Below are 18,165 nucleotides of genomic sequence, written 5' to 3'. Positions count from 1 at the left end.
GAGTTATAGCAAATTTTAATCAGAAGTAGATTGTACACAATATATTATTCGTTTTTCTTGCTTATTTGTCAAGAGCCCTTTGTTCTGATTACTGGGAATTCAGACCCCAGTCCATATGGGTCCTGTGAGGTAAATCTTAATGTTTTTACTTGTACCTGGCTCATTTGGGCTCTATGATGTAATCCTTAAAGTTTCCATATCTCTGTGAGCTATTTCTTTGTTTTTAAAAGGTATAAAAATAAAGTGACACAGCTCCTCAGGGCTGCAATCTTGTCCTGTCTTTCGTGTTGTGTGTCTTTCTTTGTCATTTCTTCCAGGTGGAAAAATAAAGGGTCACAACAGAAACACAGAGGTGTAATACTAGTGGTATAGCCCTGCCTGGAAATCAGTCAAAATGAGGAAAGATAATGGCAAATAATCTTTTCATGATTGGAATAGGGAATATAAGAAGCTTGTATGCTAGAAAACTAGAAACTTTAAAAAAATGAAACAGAACGCATTAACAGCAACATGCCTAAGCATTAGTAAGATGAGATGGACTAGCTTTGGCCACTTTGAATCATATAATCATATGATATACTCAGCTGGAAATTAAAAACATAAGAAGAATGGTGTTTTATTCATAGTATAAAGACAATTTCAAGTTCAAATGCATACAAAGAAGACCTATTAATATGATTATAATTTAAATATATGCTCCTATATCTAAAATCAAAAAGAAGAAACTAAAAAAAATTTACCAAATCTTGCAGTCCAAATTATGTATGCAATTGATGCACATTAATGATAATTGCTGACTGGAATACAAATGTTAGAAACAATGAAGAAGGTACAGTAGTTGGAAAATATGGGTTTGGTGACAGAAATGAGGCTGGAAATAGAATGATCACATTTACTATTTTCAATGATTTATTAATTGCAAATACCTTTTCTAAAAATACAACAACAACAACAAACCCACCAAAAATCGTGGCTATTCACATGGATCTCCCCTTACGGGTTACATAGATATAAGATTTACCACATCTGTAGAAGTAATCATTGGAAAATCTCAATATCAGCAGTCAAAACTAGGCCAGTGGCAGACTGTAGGTCAGACCATCAGTTACTCATGTACAAATTCAAATTGCTGTTGTTGTTATGTACTGCTCAGTCACCTGTAATTCATAGTGACCCTATGTACAGTAGCTCTGAAACCTACCCTGTCCTTAGCCAGTCTGACAGATTTCAACACACCTATCCCCATTATACCAGTTAATGTTTCAATCTATCTCATCTTAGGTATTCCTCTCCTGCAATGTCTCTCCACCCTTCCAAGTATGATGTCCTTCTCCAAGGATGGCCACATGCCCAAAGGATATGAGATAGAAATTTAGACTCCTAGCCTCCAAGGAGAAACTTGGTTTCACTTTCTTTAAGACAGAATTACTTGTTTTCTTGGAAGTCCATGATATATTCGAGACTCTTCTCCATCACCACAACTCAAAGTAATCAATTCTTCTGTCATCCTTAGTCATTGTGTAGCTCTCCGATGTATAACAAGTAATTGTGAAGGCCATGGCCTAGAGTAGGCATATCTTGGTCTCTAGACTTGAAATTGTTGTTTCTCAATACTGTGGAGAGTTCCATGACAAGAGAATTTCCTAGTGAAATTTATCTTTCCGTTTCCTGACTGCTAGTGCCAAGAGTGTTGATTGTGGAGCTGAACAAACTGTAATTGTTGACAACCTACATCTCTTTTTCACTTACCATGGGGTTGTCAATTGACCAAGTCATGAGAATCTTTGTTTTCTTGATGTTGAGCTGAAATCAAAGGGCATTTTGGGAAGACAAAACAAAGTATTATAATGAAACATGCAAGGAGCTGGACTTGGAGAATCAAAAGGGTGTTTCTTAAGCTAAAGGGACAAAAGAACAGACTCAAGCCATGAGTTGCAATACTTAAGAGGGCCAAGGATTGAACATTGAATGATCCAGGAAACATTAGAAGAAGATGGAGGAGAGTACATAGAGTCATTGTACCAAAAAGAATTGGGTGACACAAAAGAATTCCATGAATCAACATATGTTCAAGATGCAATGATGATGAAGGAGAAAGTGCAGGTTACTCTGAAGGACTTGGCAATAAATAAGTCCCCAGGATTTGATGGAATGCCAATTGACATATTTCAACAAACAGATGCTGCCCTGGATGTGCTCACCAGGTCGTACCAAGAAATTTGGACAACTACCTGGTCAACTGACTGAAAAAGAGCCATAATTACTCTCATTCCAACAAAAGATGACTGAACAGAGTGCAGAAATTATCAAATTTAAATTGAGGACAAAGAAAATTAAAACAAATCCATGAGAACCAAAAAATGGCCATCAATCTATTCTATTTGAATTTCAAAATTATCTTAGTAAAATGTTTGATTTTTTAAGTGGGTTTTTGGGGTTTATTTATTTTATTTTCCAATGCATATTTTCCCTCATACTTTCCTTTACAGACATTGTTTTTGCTGTTGTTATGTGCCATCAAGTCGGAACCAACTCATGATGACACTCCAGCAGGTTTTAAAAGGCAGTTAATCACATAGAGGATATAACTCATTTTTCTCCTTTGGAGCAGCTGGTGGATTTGAATGGTGTGCCTTCAGGATTTTAGTGCAGTTCCTTACTACTAGGCCACTAGATCACAATCGTTTCTGTACACTGTGTTTTATAAAATTAGTCACCATTGGACTATGACTGCCATTATCTTGTCTTTTCAATTCCCTGTTGGATATAAAGAAATAAATAGAAAAGAATACAATTTAAATTATCAGCAAGACCAAGAATTAGCTCTTAAAAAAAGTAAATAAAATTGACAATTGATTAGCATAACTGACAAAAAAAGAGAAAAACATAAATAACCCAAATAAGAGATGAAAGGTGGTATCACAACAGAACCAACTGAAATTAAAAGATTTAAAACAAATGAGTGTATAGAATTGAATGCCAATGATTGAAGACCAGATGAGTGGTGGGATGATATTATATTTTCCATTAAGAGAGTAAAAGATCATTTTAGAGACAGAGGAGGAAAAAAAACAATGGATGACAGAAGAATCACTGAAAATTGAACTAGAGTGTTGAGAAGCCAAAACAAAGGGAAATAATGCTGAAGCAAATGAGCTAAACAGAAGATTTCAAAGCATAGCTCAAGAAGTCAAAGTAAAGTAAAATCATGTCAAGCACAAAGAGCTGCAATTGGAGAATAAAGAGGGAAGGACTCACTCTGTATTTCTTAAGATGAGAGAACTGAAAAACACATTTAAGTCTCAAATCGCAATATTGAAAAGATACTAAGGACAATATATGAATGATCCAGAAAGCATCAAAAGAAGATGTAGGAAAAAACTCTTCAACAAATAGTGCTAGGAAAACTGAACTACTACATGTAGAAAGATAAAACAGAAACCGCATCTCATACCATACACAAAATCAATTCAAGGTGGATCAGAGAGACCTGGGACTAAAGCCCCAAACCATAAAGTTCATCAAAGACAAACTGAGATCAAGCTTGATGACCTAGACTATGGTATAAAGAGACTGACAAATACATCCTGAAATGCACAGTCTGGAGAGGATAAAATTGATGAATGGGCTCTCTAAAGATTAAATTTCTATGCATATATTTTATTTTTTTTCCTCAACAGAGTGAAAAGAAAATCTACTGTATGGGGGGGTGGGGCGAAATTGGCAATACCATTTCAGACAAGGTTCTTTACAGAATCCTTGTGAAGGGCCTTCACAAGAAAAAGACTGATACCAAGATTATAAAGTGGGAAAATGACATGGAAACAATTTTCACAGATGACTAACAGACACATGAAGAAATGCTTAAGATCACTGGCAATAAGAGAAATGCAAATCAAAACCAAAATGAGATACCATCTCACTCCAGTAGCAGTGGCAAAGTTTAACAGGACAGCAAGTAATAAATGTTGGAGAGAATGTGGAGAGATAGGAAGTCTTATACGCTGTTGGTGAGACTGTAAAATGGTACCACCACTCTGGAAGACACTTTCACATTTCCTCAGAAAGCTGAATATAGAAATTCCATATGACCCAGCTATTCCACTTCTTGGAATATACCACAAGAAAAGTAGAACTGAGGCACAAACAAAGACTTGTGCACCAATGTTCATAGCAACGTTATTCACCACTGCAAGAACATGGAAACAACTCAGATGTCTAAATACAAACAAATGGATTGAGAAATTATTGTATCAAATGATGGAATACCATGTGCAACACACCAGAGGCAGTGATTTTGTAAATCACTGCTTAACTTGGGAGGGAAAGCTCTATGCTGAGTGAATTAAATCCGTCCCAAAGGGACAAATACTGTATAAGATCATTATTGTAGAACATGTATGAGGATCCAAGGAGGAAGATTGAGAGCACAGAGATGAGGGTGGGCAGGGGAAAATGGAAAATGGTTAATTGTAGAGACACATTATTTGATTGGTGGATAAAAAAAGGGGAATGGGGTAGATAAAAAAAATGGGAATGATCCAGTGTGAAAACCAATACGTACCAAGTTTTTAAATTAACCAGAATTAGTTTGCTCCAGAACCTCTATGAGCTTGGAAAAATGATGAAAGTTACACAAGTGTTTAGGTCTTTCTTTCACAGGGTCACTACAAGTCATCTATGACTCAATGGCATGTAACAACAATAACAACAAAGAGAGAGCTCTGTTGGCCTAGTGGATAGAAAGTGATGCTACCAGGCCCAAGGTGGGCAATTTTAATCTGCAGCCCTCAGGCCTGGTTTTAGTTGTTTTGGTCAAACATTCTTCTATGTGGTATAACACTGGTTTGTCCATTTGCTGTATAGAGATAACTCAAGGTTGCTGTGATGCCAACACTGTGACACTGATGTGTCAAATGCAATAATGGTTATCCATGTGGCCAGTGTTTGGTGGAGCTTCCCAAATAAAACAAACTTGGAAGCAGAAATAGCATCCACTTCTGATATAGCTTGCCTCTGAAAATTCTGTGAACTTGGAGAAACATTAAAAGTTATACAAATGTTCAGGTCTTTCATTAATAAGGTCTATATGAGTCATCTACAACTCAAAAGCACCTAATAACAACAACAACAACGAAAAGAACAACATACAATAAAAAATTTATTTGAATAAAAAAAATTAAAAGATGAAGGAATTAAACAGAGTCATGGTACCAAAAATAATTGAATGACATTGAAGAATTTCAGGAAGTACCATATAGCAAGAGCCCATGGTGATAAAGGAGAAAGTTTAAGTTGCTCTTAAGGCATTGGCAAAAAATACAGCACCAGGAATTGATTGGATACCAATTGACTTGTATAAATTAACAGATGCAGTCCTGGCTGTGCTCATACGTCTATGCCAGGAAATTTGGAGAACAGCTGCCTGGCCAACAGATTGGAAGAAGTCTATATTTATTCCCATTCTCAAGAAAGGTGATTCAATGGAATGTGGCAAGTATCAAACAAAATCGTTAATCTCACATGCAAGCAAAATATTCCTGAAGGTCGTTCAAAAACAGCTAAAACGGTATGTAGATAGGGAACTGCCAGAATGATACGGGGGATTTAGAAGAAGCTAAGGCATCAGGGTTATCTTTGCTGATATCAAATTGGACCCTCGCTGAAAATAAAGCATACCAGAAGAAAGTCTATTTCTGCTTTATTGAGTATGCAAAGGCATTTGACTGTGTGGGCCATACCAATGACTAACACTGAGAAGAATGAGAATTCTAAAGAACTTATTTGTGCTCATATGAAACCTATACATAGACCAAGGGGTTGTTGTGCGAACAAAGGAAGGGGAAATAACATGGTTTTAAATTAAGAGGGAGGTGTGTAAGGGTTGTATTCTTACCAATTCAGATCTGAATGCTGAGCAAATTATTCAAGAATCTGAACTATGAAGAGGAATGTGGCATCAAGATTGGAGGGAGACTCATTAATAGCGTGTGTTATACAGATGACACAATCTTGCTTGCTGAAACTGAGGAGGACTTCAAGTACTAGTTGTAGAAGATCTAAGAATATAATTACATCTCAACATCAAGAAAACAAAAATTCTTACCTCTTGACCTATTGGTGACATCATGATATAGGGTAAAAAAATGAAAACTGTCAACAATTTCATTTTGCTTGAATTCACAATTTCACCCTTGGTAAAAGCAGTCAGGAAATTAGGAGATGTACGGCACTGGAAATATCCAAATTATTGAGTAGTAATGATGTCAGTTTGAGGACTAACAATGTCTGTTTCAAGCCATGGTCTTTCAAAATACTTGCTATGCATCTGAGGGCTGGGGAATGGATAAGGATGACAGCAGAAGAATTGATGCAATTGAACTGTGGTGTTGGAGAAATGTACTGAACATCCCAAGGAATGCCAAAAGAACAAACAAATATGTCTTGGAGAGGGTGCAGCTAGAGTGTTCTTAGGAGCCAAAGTTTTGCCTCACACACTGGGCATGTTGTTAAAGGGACTGCTCCTTGGAGATGGACATAATGCTTGAAAGGCAGAAGTTGAGCAAAGGAGAGAAAGACCCTCAAACTGGTGGTTTGACACAGTGAATAACACAATAACCTTGTGTGTCAGGAAGTTTGAGAATGGCACAGGGCAGGGCAGGGTTTAGATCTGTTATTAACAGGGTCGCTATGGGTCACACTCAACATAAAGCACTTAACAACAATCTAACTATTTAAATAAGTGGGATCAAATTGAGATACTGTTAAGGATAGTAAAGAAAGAGAGAAACAAATAAGGATAATGGAAGAACAAGTTAATCATAAAAGTATTAGATCATTGGTCTGAATATGTAAAGACTATTGAAATTACAAATGTTTTGGACATGTATAATTACCATGACAAAAAGAAAATAAACATTAAATAAAATTAGAGCCTTTAGAGCTTGTGGCTCTGAAAGAACTTCCCTTGATAACTAAACTGTAATCAAATATGTATTCTTCTGTGTCTGGGAACCTCATGCCTTCTGTCTGGCACTCAATAAGACTGATGCTGTAAAAGTTACTGTCTCCTGGCCCTTAACAGTTATTTTACCTATTGGCATTATTAAATATGACTAAATGAGACACTCTGCAACTTAGATATTTTTAATAATGATAGGATCATCAAAAGCAAATAATGATTAAAATTTCTGAAGAAGGCATTATATGGTCATCCATGTTAAAACTGTTTTACCTTGAGTGACTGTTTTTTATGTAATTCCCTGTATTAAATTGTAATACAATGAATAATGTTTTGAAGGAACCATTAATGAATACATGGAGGTTAAGAGTTTGATATTTTCACAGCATCTGAATTAAACTAACATGCACTATTACAATGGGATAAAATATATTTTTAGAAATATTTATATACATATATATGTGAAATTTTATTTATATTGTTATCTAAAGCTATTATTATGTAGGGAGGTCTAGTGGCCTAGTAGTAGGATTTTGTGATGTTAACCCAAGACACACAGTTAAAAACCCCTAGCAGCTTTGCCAGACAATATTTGAAATCACTTTCCATGTGATTTACTGTCTCTGAAAACTTGTTGGAGGCTTAGCTACAAGTCAAGCCTGACTTGAAAGTGTACAACTTACACAACAGCCAAAAAGTGTAAACTTTATATTGTTATATGTCATGTTTTTGGCATCAAAATAGTATGTGAAAATCATTTCTAAGGTGCCAAAGAATTAGGAAAATATTTGTCGTTCCCTTATATTTTAACAGTGTTTGGTTTATGGTTTATTAAAATCATTTAAGTAACTGCAGTCTTTAATATGGATTGAAGAGCAGCATCAAGAAAACAAAGATTCTCACCATTGAGCTGGTTGGCAGCATTGTGACAGATGGTAAAGAGATGGAGATTGTTAACAGCTTTAGTTTGTTTGACTCCACAATCAACACTCTGGGTACTAGCAGCCAGGAAACTAAAAGACAAATTGCATTAGAAAAGTCTGATGTCGGGGTGCTGGCTGAAAATCGTCTGTGACTTCATCCATAGCCACTGGTGAGAGTCAGCGCCCAGAGCCATCAGGGGCTTTAAGCTCGTTGCCCACTGCTGTGGTGTGGACAGCTGAAACCCAGGCCCTGACAGGCACCTGGGGGGGGGAACCCAGAATCTACTTCATGCTCTGCTGGAGAAGGAGGGGCAGTCTTCTGTACCAGTCAGATCTAATTTGACGGTACACACACACACACACACACACACACACACACACTTCTTCTTTTTTAAAAAAAGACTACTTCAGCCATCTCGGCCCTCTGCCCGGGGCGGGCTGCCCTCGGCCCTCTGCCTGGGGCAAGCCGTCGCGACCCTCTGCCTGGGGTGGGCTGCCCTCGGCCCTCTGCCAGGGGCGAGCCGTTGTGGCCTTCTGCCTGGGGCGGGCTGCGCTTGGCCCCCGGCTCGGGGCGAACCGTAGTGGCCCTCAGGAGCAAGAAGACAAGCAGCTTCCAGTAAGACCACCAGTAAGGTGATAAAGCGTCCTCCCTTCCCCCCTTTATATCTACATCCCTGTACAGCATGAAGAAGCCAGAGAGTTGGCATCCAATTCCCAAATCAATAAGACAGTTGGTTTAATTACTATTGGAAAATGCTTGTCATTCCTCTGTAGCATCTGGTCCCCACTGGACCCTCATCATTTCCTTCACCTGCTCCCCCCACCGACCAAACTGTGCAGCTCTGCAACTGCATCCTGGCCCATCCTCACCCTTCTGCCCCCAACCCTCACCTCCTTGTACCCCCAATATGTTTTTCCAAAAAAAAAATATTAATAAAAAAAGGCAAAAAAAAAGAAAAGTCTGATGTCAGGGAGTACTCTATAGTAGTAAAGAACAACAACGGTATCAGTTTGGAGACTAAGGAGCACCTGATCCAGGCCTTAGTCTTTGCAATTACTTGCTGTGGATCAAAAAGCTGGACAATGACTAGGAATGATAGAAGGAGAATTGATGCCTTTGAACTGTGGTTCTGAAGAGGAGTATTGGCTATACCATGGACTGCTAGGAGAACAAACAGGTTCACCATAGAGAGGGTGAGACCAGGATGCTAGTTGGATGCAAGGATTCTGAAGCTTTGTCTGACATATTTTAGACATGTTGCAAGGAGGGACTAGTCCTTGGAGAGGGACATTATAATTGAAAGTGTAGAGTGACAACACAAGAGAGGAAAACCTTTGAGATGGATTGATTGTTTCACTGAGAAAATAGGGATAGGTATGTCAGGGGCAATAAGGTTGGCACAGGATAGAGCAGGGTTAAGGCTGTTGCACATAGGGTTTCTATGCATCTCAAGTGACTTGATGGTACATAACAGCAACAACAGTCAGTTACAAGCCAGTAAAATTTTGAAATAATTTTATAAAAAAAAGTTATGTTTATCCATTTTTCAGATGGAGAGTGTAGATATTTATAAATACAAAGTTTATAAGCAGTCATTAGTAACAGTAGAGATGACTGAAACCCAACTGAATATTTCTATGTGATAGTGGAAAGCTCTATGCAATTTTATTAATGATTTTTTATTTTTTATAGTTTTTATCTTATAATGATATCTATTATCTCCAGTGAGTCAATTGGCAGCACCATGATAAATGGAGAAAAAACTAAGGTTGTTAATAATTTCAACTTTCTTAACTTCACATCCAACACTCTTTCTATGAGCAGTCAGAAAATCAAAAGACAAATTGCATTGGGATCTCTCCAGACTGTTGAGTAACAATGATGTCAGTCTAGAGATTAGGGTGAGCCTGATCCAGGCCATATTCTTCACAATTACATGCATCAGCAAGATGGACAATGATTAAAGAAGACAGAAGGATTTATGCCTTTGAGTTGGTGCTGGAGAAAAGTATTGAACATATCAGAGACTGCCAAGAAAACAAATAAGTCTGTCTTGGAGATGGTGAAACCAAGTGTTTCCTGGGAGGATAGGATTTTGAAGCTCTGTCTCACATACTTTGATCACGTCTTCAGGATGAATCAGTCCTTGGAGAAGGACACCATTCTTGGAAGAGTGGAGAGACAGTGCAAGAGAAAAAGACCCTGGATGAGATAGATTGACACGGTAATTGGGGCAATGGAATTAGGTGTTCTGGAGTCAGTGAGACTGGCTCAGAGTAGGGTTCACAGCTGTTGTACATATCTCGCTATCAGTTGCAGGTCACTCAACGGCACTTAACAACATGACTCAAAGATAATATCAAAGCAAACTGACAAAGGTAGCACACTATTACCTTTTTCAACATATTGTTTCCCACAATATGTTTGCATTTATTTGGAAAAAAGAATTTAATCCATAAATTGGTTTCAGAAAATATCAGATTCTCAATTCCTACCCTCTATTGTGATAGGATTTGCTCAAACTCTAGAACATGGCAATTTATCTGTGTCAAATTAGTTGTACACATATATTTCCTAGTATTTTATAGAATACCATGTTCATAAATACAGGATCTTTCATGAGATAGCACAACTATAACTACATAGAAATATATCTAGTTTACACTAGAAATTGCTGTACTCTTTTATATTGAGACTGTCGTTTAAATAAATAAATCAATACTATTGTCAAGGATACAAAATTACTCAAAACTTAAGATGTGTTCAAAACCAGGTATTATGAAATTTGAGAAAGAAAAAGATGAAGAGTTTAAGAAAAAGGAAGACAGAGAGAACATGAATGATGAGAGAATGAGACAGTGAGACGAATTATGTTGAAATATGCTAGGTTTTATTTATCCAGGATAATCCAGTATTTCAATTTACGTAATCCCTTTGCCTGTCTAGTGGCAGATAAGGTAATGCTATTGTAATGTAAATATTGCAGAGATTTAGGTGACATGATTTGATTTATTAAAAAAAATGCAGCTTTCAAATAAATTCAAATATATAAGCATATTTTAAGACCATATTGAAAGGTTAGAACAAATGATCATATATTTCTTAGAAGGATTGTCACATAAATTTACTAATAAGAGTACTCTTAGTGGAGTTAGAAAACTACCATGATTTTTTTGAGAACTATTTCACATATCATAAACAAGTTTTTCATTCTATATTTGACAAATATAGCAAATATAAAACATTGTTATATTACTAACTTTACAATGCTTTTACAAAAAAAGAAGAATAAAATTAAGAACAAAAGTAATTATCACTTAACTTTTTTTTCCCTTTTCTAAGATTTTCCTGTTTTACAAATACTCGGCTTAAGTTGCAAAATCCTTTGGGACTCATGTACTTGTGAAAATATAAGAACAAATAAAATGTCTATGATTCATTAAAAATACAAAACAAAAGAAATGGTGATGTCAACTTAAGAAATCAAACTTTCTTAAAAACAAGCATTAGCTAAATTTACAAGCTTATATTAAGAGCTAACTGAAAAGAATGTTATATAAAAACAAGATATATCCATAGTCTATTAATCTATCTACTTATCTACATACATACATGGGTTAAAATTACAACTTTGTAATCAGAGAAAAACTAACTTATGCTGAACTTTCAATTATTTTATAGTTGATCAAAACATTTCACATTTCAATCTATATTTGATAATTTGGAAAAATCAAATTCCCTATTACAATAATTCCAGTAATGCAAAGAAATATTGACCCACAATAAAGATTCTATAGAAATCTTGCAATTACTTTAAGAATAGCTTTCAGGTCTTTTGGTTTTAAATATCACTAGACACGTTTTAGAGTTTCATATGCAGTTCTTGGGAGGTTTGGGAGCTTGGCTAGTGAGCAAGGAATTGTGCTGCTATCCTAAAGGAATGTGGTTTCCATTCATCAGCATCTCTGAGGGAGAAAGATGAGTATTTCCCATGCAATTTATAGCTTCTGAATACCCACTGGAGGCTCAATTCTGACACATACCAACCATGGAAAGCAATGCTGACCAGTTGAGACTAAGCTTTTCACTCACTCCCATCTCCTTATAAATCCTTTTCTTACCTCTTTTCATCAGAAATCTAACAATTCTGCCCTAGCACATCTGTGCTACTTTTTGGTGTTTATTTGTTTTTGGTATTGAAATGGAGAATAAAATAAGATCTTGAAAGTTTAAAAATATTTTTTAAAAAAAGTTTAAAAATAACTGTAAATAAACTGTGAAAGAATTATAGTTCCTTTTATTAAAAAAAAAGGAAAATGCGAGTAAGAAGATAAATAAACAGTAAAGAGAGATAGTAATATATGGAGTTAAGAATTTATAGGAATTAGAGAAGATATTTTGTATTATGACTGGCTTAAATATTGTTATTATTTCATAGTTAATTAAGAAATTAATATTACATATTATTACATACTGGGATTGGAAGTTTCAAAAGAGATTTATTTAAGTTGTTGTTGTTGTTGTTGTTGTTGTTGTTGTTGTTGTTAAAGGCCTTTGAGTCATAGGTGACTCATAGCAACCCTATGAACAAAAGTCCTGGACACTTGTATAACTTTGGTCGTTTCTCCAGGTTCATAGGGTTTTCAGAGGCAAGCTGTTATGGAAGTGGATGCCACTCCTGCTTCCAAGCTTGTTTTAATCAGGGAGCTCCACCAAACACTGTCCACCATGGGTAACCATTCTCACATTTTGACTCATCAGTGTTTGTCTTCACAGCAACCATGAGTTACCTCTGTAGAGCAAGTGGACATACCAGGGTTACACGACCTAGAAGAATGTTTCACCAAAAACAATTAAAGGCAGGCCTGAGGGCCTTGGAGTAGAGTCACCCACCTTTGGCTTTGGAGTATGGCTTTTCATCCGCTAGGCCCAGTGCTCTCTCATTCTATGCTGGTGGTAGTGGTGGTGGTGTTAAGTGCCATTGAGTCACAAGCAACTCATGGCAGCCCTGTGAACGAAAGTCCTGAATAACTTTCATCCTCTCTCCAGATTCATAGGGTTTCCAGAGGCAAGCTATTATGGAAATGGATGCCACTCCTCCTTCCAAAAATAACGTATACTACATTGAAATAGATGAGGGAAAGAAGTATTTAAAAGGAATATATGATTTGAAATTTAGTTGTATGACAATTGTCCAGAGTAAGAAGTGCATAGTAAAATGAAAGAATTTTCTTCAGAGAAAAGCAAACTGAGAGGGCGAGTAAGAAGAAAAATGAGCAACAATGAATGAATGGAAATTCAAATTCTCTATAAACTTTTGTTAAAATTGCAATTAAAATAAAACAAATTAATTTCAAAAGAAAAATCAGCCCTTAAATACCCTATGAATCATAGTTCTACTCTGATACATATGGAGTTGCCATTGGTCTTCAAAGAAATCAAATTGATAACATCTGTGGAAAGAATCATTGGAGAAAAAGTTCAAACTAAAGCCAAAGAAAACTGGACAAAACCACAAGAACCAAAATTTGACCTTGAGTTTATCTAACCTGAATTTGCAAACCATTTCAAAAACAGGTTTGAAACCTTGGACACTAATCAGTAGAGATCAGAAAAGCTGTGGGAAGGTATCAAGAATCTCATCCATGAAGAATGCAAAAGGTCATTACAAAGACAGAAGAGGAAGAAAAGACTAAGATAGACTTCAGAAGAGAATATTTCACTAGAGTTCTGAGAAACCAAAGTAAAAGGGAAAAAGCAGGAGGTTAAAGACCTAAACAGAAGATTTCAAAGAACAGCTTGGCAAGAGAAAACAAACTATTATAATAATATTTGCAAAAGACTGGTTTCAGAGAATTAGAAGAGCAAAATTTGCTGAGCATTTTTTAAGCTGAACAAGCTGAAGAACAAATTTAAACCTTGAGTGGCAATACTTTAGGATGCTATGGGCAGCATATTGAATGATACAGGAGGATCAAAAGAAATGGGAACAGTACATTGAGAAAGAACTGGCTGATACACAAGTATTTCATGAAACAACATATGATCAAGAGGCAATCATGAGTAAGGAGTAAGCTCAAGCTGTTCTAAAGGAACTAGCAAAAAATAAGATCCCAGGAATTGATAACATATCCAATGATATAGTTCAACGAATAATGCAGCACTGGATGTGCTCACCAGGTTATGCCAAGTTGAGGACAACTGAATGGCCAACTGAGTGGAAGTGGTCCATATTTATTCCCATAAAATATATGATCAGGCACAATGTGGAAATTATTGAACAATATCATTGATATCATATATAAGCAATATCATCCCGATGATGATAATCCAAAGATGATTAGAACAATACATCATCAGAGAATGACCAGAAGTGCAGGCTGGGTTTAGAAGAGGCCGTGGCACTAAAGCCATGTGTTCTATGAATCTTGACTGAAGGCGGAGAGTAAAAGAAGTATGACTATTTGTGTTTTATTGACTATGCAATGACATTTGACTGTGGGGATCACAATAAACTGTGGCTGACTAACTCTGAGAAGATTGTGAACTCCAGAACACCTGATTGTGTTCTTGTGAAACCTATACTTAGACCACCAAACAGTTGTTAGAATAGAGCAACCCATAGTTCAAAATCAAGAAAGAAGTGCATCAGAGATGTGCCCTTTCTCCATACCTTTTCAACACATAAGGTGAACAGATCATTTGGGGTGTCAGAGTTTATGAAGAGTAATATGGCATTAGGATTGGTGGAATACTCATCCATCAACAACCTGTGCTATGCAGATGGCACAACCATGCTTGCCAAAACTGAGGCAGACCTCAGCTATTGCTGCAGACGGTTAAAAGGCTGCAGTCTACAATATGAACTGAAGCTCAATATCAAGGGGAAAAAAACAAACCAATCCTCTCACTACTGGGCCAGTTAGTGGCATTAAGATAGAGTGAGAAGAGAGTGAACCTATATGCTGTTAGGGACCTCTCTAGACTGCTAAAGAGTAACATGTCAGATACAGATTAAGGTGCACCTGACAAAAGCCATGATCTTCACAATTACTTGTTATGCATCAGAAAGCTGAACAATGAATAAGGATGACAAAAGGAAAACTGATACCTTTGAGCTGTAGTGCTGGAGAAAAGTATTAAATATACCATGGAATACCAAGAGGACAAACATATCTGTCCAAGAGAGGATGAAGGCAAGTCACCCCTTGGAGGAAATTGTTTTGAAGCACTGTCTCACATACTTTGGGCATGTTCTGAGGAGGGACCAGTTCTTAGAGACAGACATCATGCTTGGAAGGATGGAAGTAAAGTGAAAGTCAAGAAGACCCAGAATAAGATGGATTATCATAGTGATTGAACTAATGAGGGTAAGTGTATCAGAGACAGTGAAACTGTCTCGGGATAGAGCAGAGTTCGAGGTTTGACGCATAGGATCACTATGTGTGACAGGTGACTCAAAGGTACATAACAACCACAAAAAGTGTATACACTGAACAAATTATTCTAGAAGCAAGACTTTATGAAGAAGAATATGTCATCAAGATTTGAGGAAGACTTATCAGTAACCTGGATTATACAGATGATCCTACGTATCTTGCTGGAAATGAGGAGGACTTAAGGCACTTGCTATAGAAAATCAAGTACAACAGTCTTTAGTATATACTGCATCTCATCATCAAGAAAACAAATATCCTCCACATTAAACCAAAAGTCAGCATAATGATAGATGGATAAGGGATGGAAATTATGATTAATTTCATTTTACTTAGATTAACAATCAACATCCTTGATATCAGCAGTCAGGATTCAGGAGAGAAAGCATTGGAAAAATCTGTCAGGGACTTCTCCAAATTACAGATGAGTAAAGATGTCAGTTTAAAGATTAAAGTGTGCCTGATTCAAGTCATGGATTTGTGTCTAGTCACCTCTATGCATCTGAGAGCTATAAATGAATAAAGATGACAAAAGAAGAATTGATTATGTAGTCCATGTAGTTGAAGAAACTACTGAATATTTCATGGAATAAACAGATATGTCTTGGAGAAAGGGCAGCCAGAGGGCTCCTGGGAGGCAGGAATGATGAATCTTCATCTCATACACTTTGAGTATCTTCCTAGGAGAGGTTATTCCTTGGAGAGGGATATCATGGTTGGAAAGGTGAAGGAGTGGCAGAAGAGAGGAAGAACTTCAACAAGATGAATTGACATAGGGACTGCACAAAGGGCTTACGTGTGTGGAAGATGAGGAGGATGGCATAAGATAGGACAGATTTCAGATCAACTGTTCATAAGACTATTAGGAGGTGTACTCAACTCTAGGGGACATATAAATAACAATATATGCATGTGGAGTTTGGAATAAGAAAAACTACGATGGAATTGATGCCTTTGTATTATGATGTTGGCCGAGTGTATTGAATATCCCATGTACTGCCAAAAGAACAAACTGTTTTGGAAGAAACACTGCCAGAGTGCTCTTTAGTAGTGAGTGGGGCCAGAAGGCTGAGAATGGGTGGGGGGTAGGGGAGTGATAATCATAGAGTTGCACAATTTGGTGGGTGGAGGCAGGCGGAAAGATCTGGTGTGAAAAACAATGTATACAAACTTTGTACATAAAACAGCATGGAGAAGAAAAGAGAGGGAAAAAAACCCCAAAATAATATCATCCGTGAAGAATGCCAAAGGTCATTATAAAGGTTTCAAAGGGAGCTTGGGAAAATGAAGCAAAGTATTATAATGAAACGTGCAAAGAACTGGAGTCAGAAAATCAAAAGACGCAAACTAGCTCTGCATTTCTTAAGATGAAGGATCTAAAGAACAAATTAGAGCCTCAACTGGCAGTACTTAAGGACGCTATGGGCAGCATATTGAATGACCAAAGTATCGAAAGAAGATTGAAGAGTTACACAGTCACAGGATAATTTAATGAAACAACATATGACCTAGAGGCAATAATGATGAAGGAGGAAGCTTAAGATGTTTTGAAAGAATTGGCACTAAAATAAAGCCCCAGGAACTGACAGCATAGCAATTAACATTTCAACAAACAGATGCACTCCTAGACATGCTAGGCTGTGCCAAGAAATCTGGAAGACAACTACCTGGCTAACAGACTGGAAGAGAATCAAATTTATTCCCATTCTTTAAAAAAGTGATCCAACAGTGTGCAGATTATTGAACAATATCTCTAAAATCACATGCTAGCATGGAACAATATATTGACAGAGAATTGCCAGAAGTGTTAGCTAGCTTTAAAAGAGGCCGTGGCATGGCATGAGTGACATCATAGTCAATGCAGATGGATCTTGGTTGATAGCAGAGGGTACTAGAGGATTGTCTATATGTGTTACATTGATTCTGAAAAGGTATTTGATTGTATGGATAAGGTATTTGATTGTATGGATCACAACAGCTAAGTTATTAACAATTGTATTACCAGGATTTCTCATGTCCTATCCTATGCTAGGCTAGCTTCATCATCTCTGACACACTTAAGCCCATTGCTGAAGCCACTGTGTCAATCTATCTCATCAAGTGTCTTCCTATTTTCAGCTGATTCTCTACTTTCCAGAGCATGTTGTCACTCTCCCAGGAATACTGTCTTGTTGTTGTTAGGTTCCACTGAGTCTGAACTAATCCATAGTTGACTTCCCAGCAGGTTTTCTGAGGAAGGAAATTACATAGGAGGAGAGCAACCATCCTTCTTCCAAAGCGTAGCTGGTGACTTTCAACAGCATACCTTTGGGAGTGTAGTAGAGCTTCTTGTAATATAAAAATAGCAGCATTACTATTCATAGATTATTGCACTCTTTAATATGACTGGATGATTAATGGCTACCATTAATAAATATTTTTTATTAAAGACTCAACATGCTGATCAAAATAGGGAAAATGTCGGATTCAACTTCATAATCTTATAGATTCTAAACTCACTAGACATACCAGGAATGAAGAAATACTTGACATTTTTCCTCAATGAACGTTTAAACCTTAAACTGAAAGTGCTCAATAAAGTCAACTTTAACTCCTAACAGTTTAACAAAATCAGTGGAGGGAAAAAGTGTGCCTTGAACAAGTTCATTTTTCAAGAATTAGCTATCTAAGATCACATTGACATCTAAAGGATAGATCCGTTTCTTATTACTCATAAGAAACAATGAGTCAAAGCAACTATGATATATCATCTCACCCCAGTAAGAATAGAAAAATTGAAGAGCAGCAAACAACAAATGCTGGTGAGGTTGTAGAAAAACTGAAACTCTTATTCACTGTTGGTAG

This window comes from Elephantulus edwardii, unplaced genomic scaffold, assembly GCF_000299155.1.
Source record: "Elephantulus edwardii isolate Elephantulus edwardi_28Jun2011 unplaced genomic scaffold, EleEdw1.0 scaffold00169, whole genome shotgun sequence".
Taxonomy (NCBI): Eukaryota; Metazoa; Chordata; class Mammalia; order Macroscelidea; family Macroscelididae; genus Elephantulus; species Elephantulus edwardii.
Note: the sequence above shows the minus strand (reverse complement) of the source record.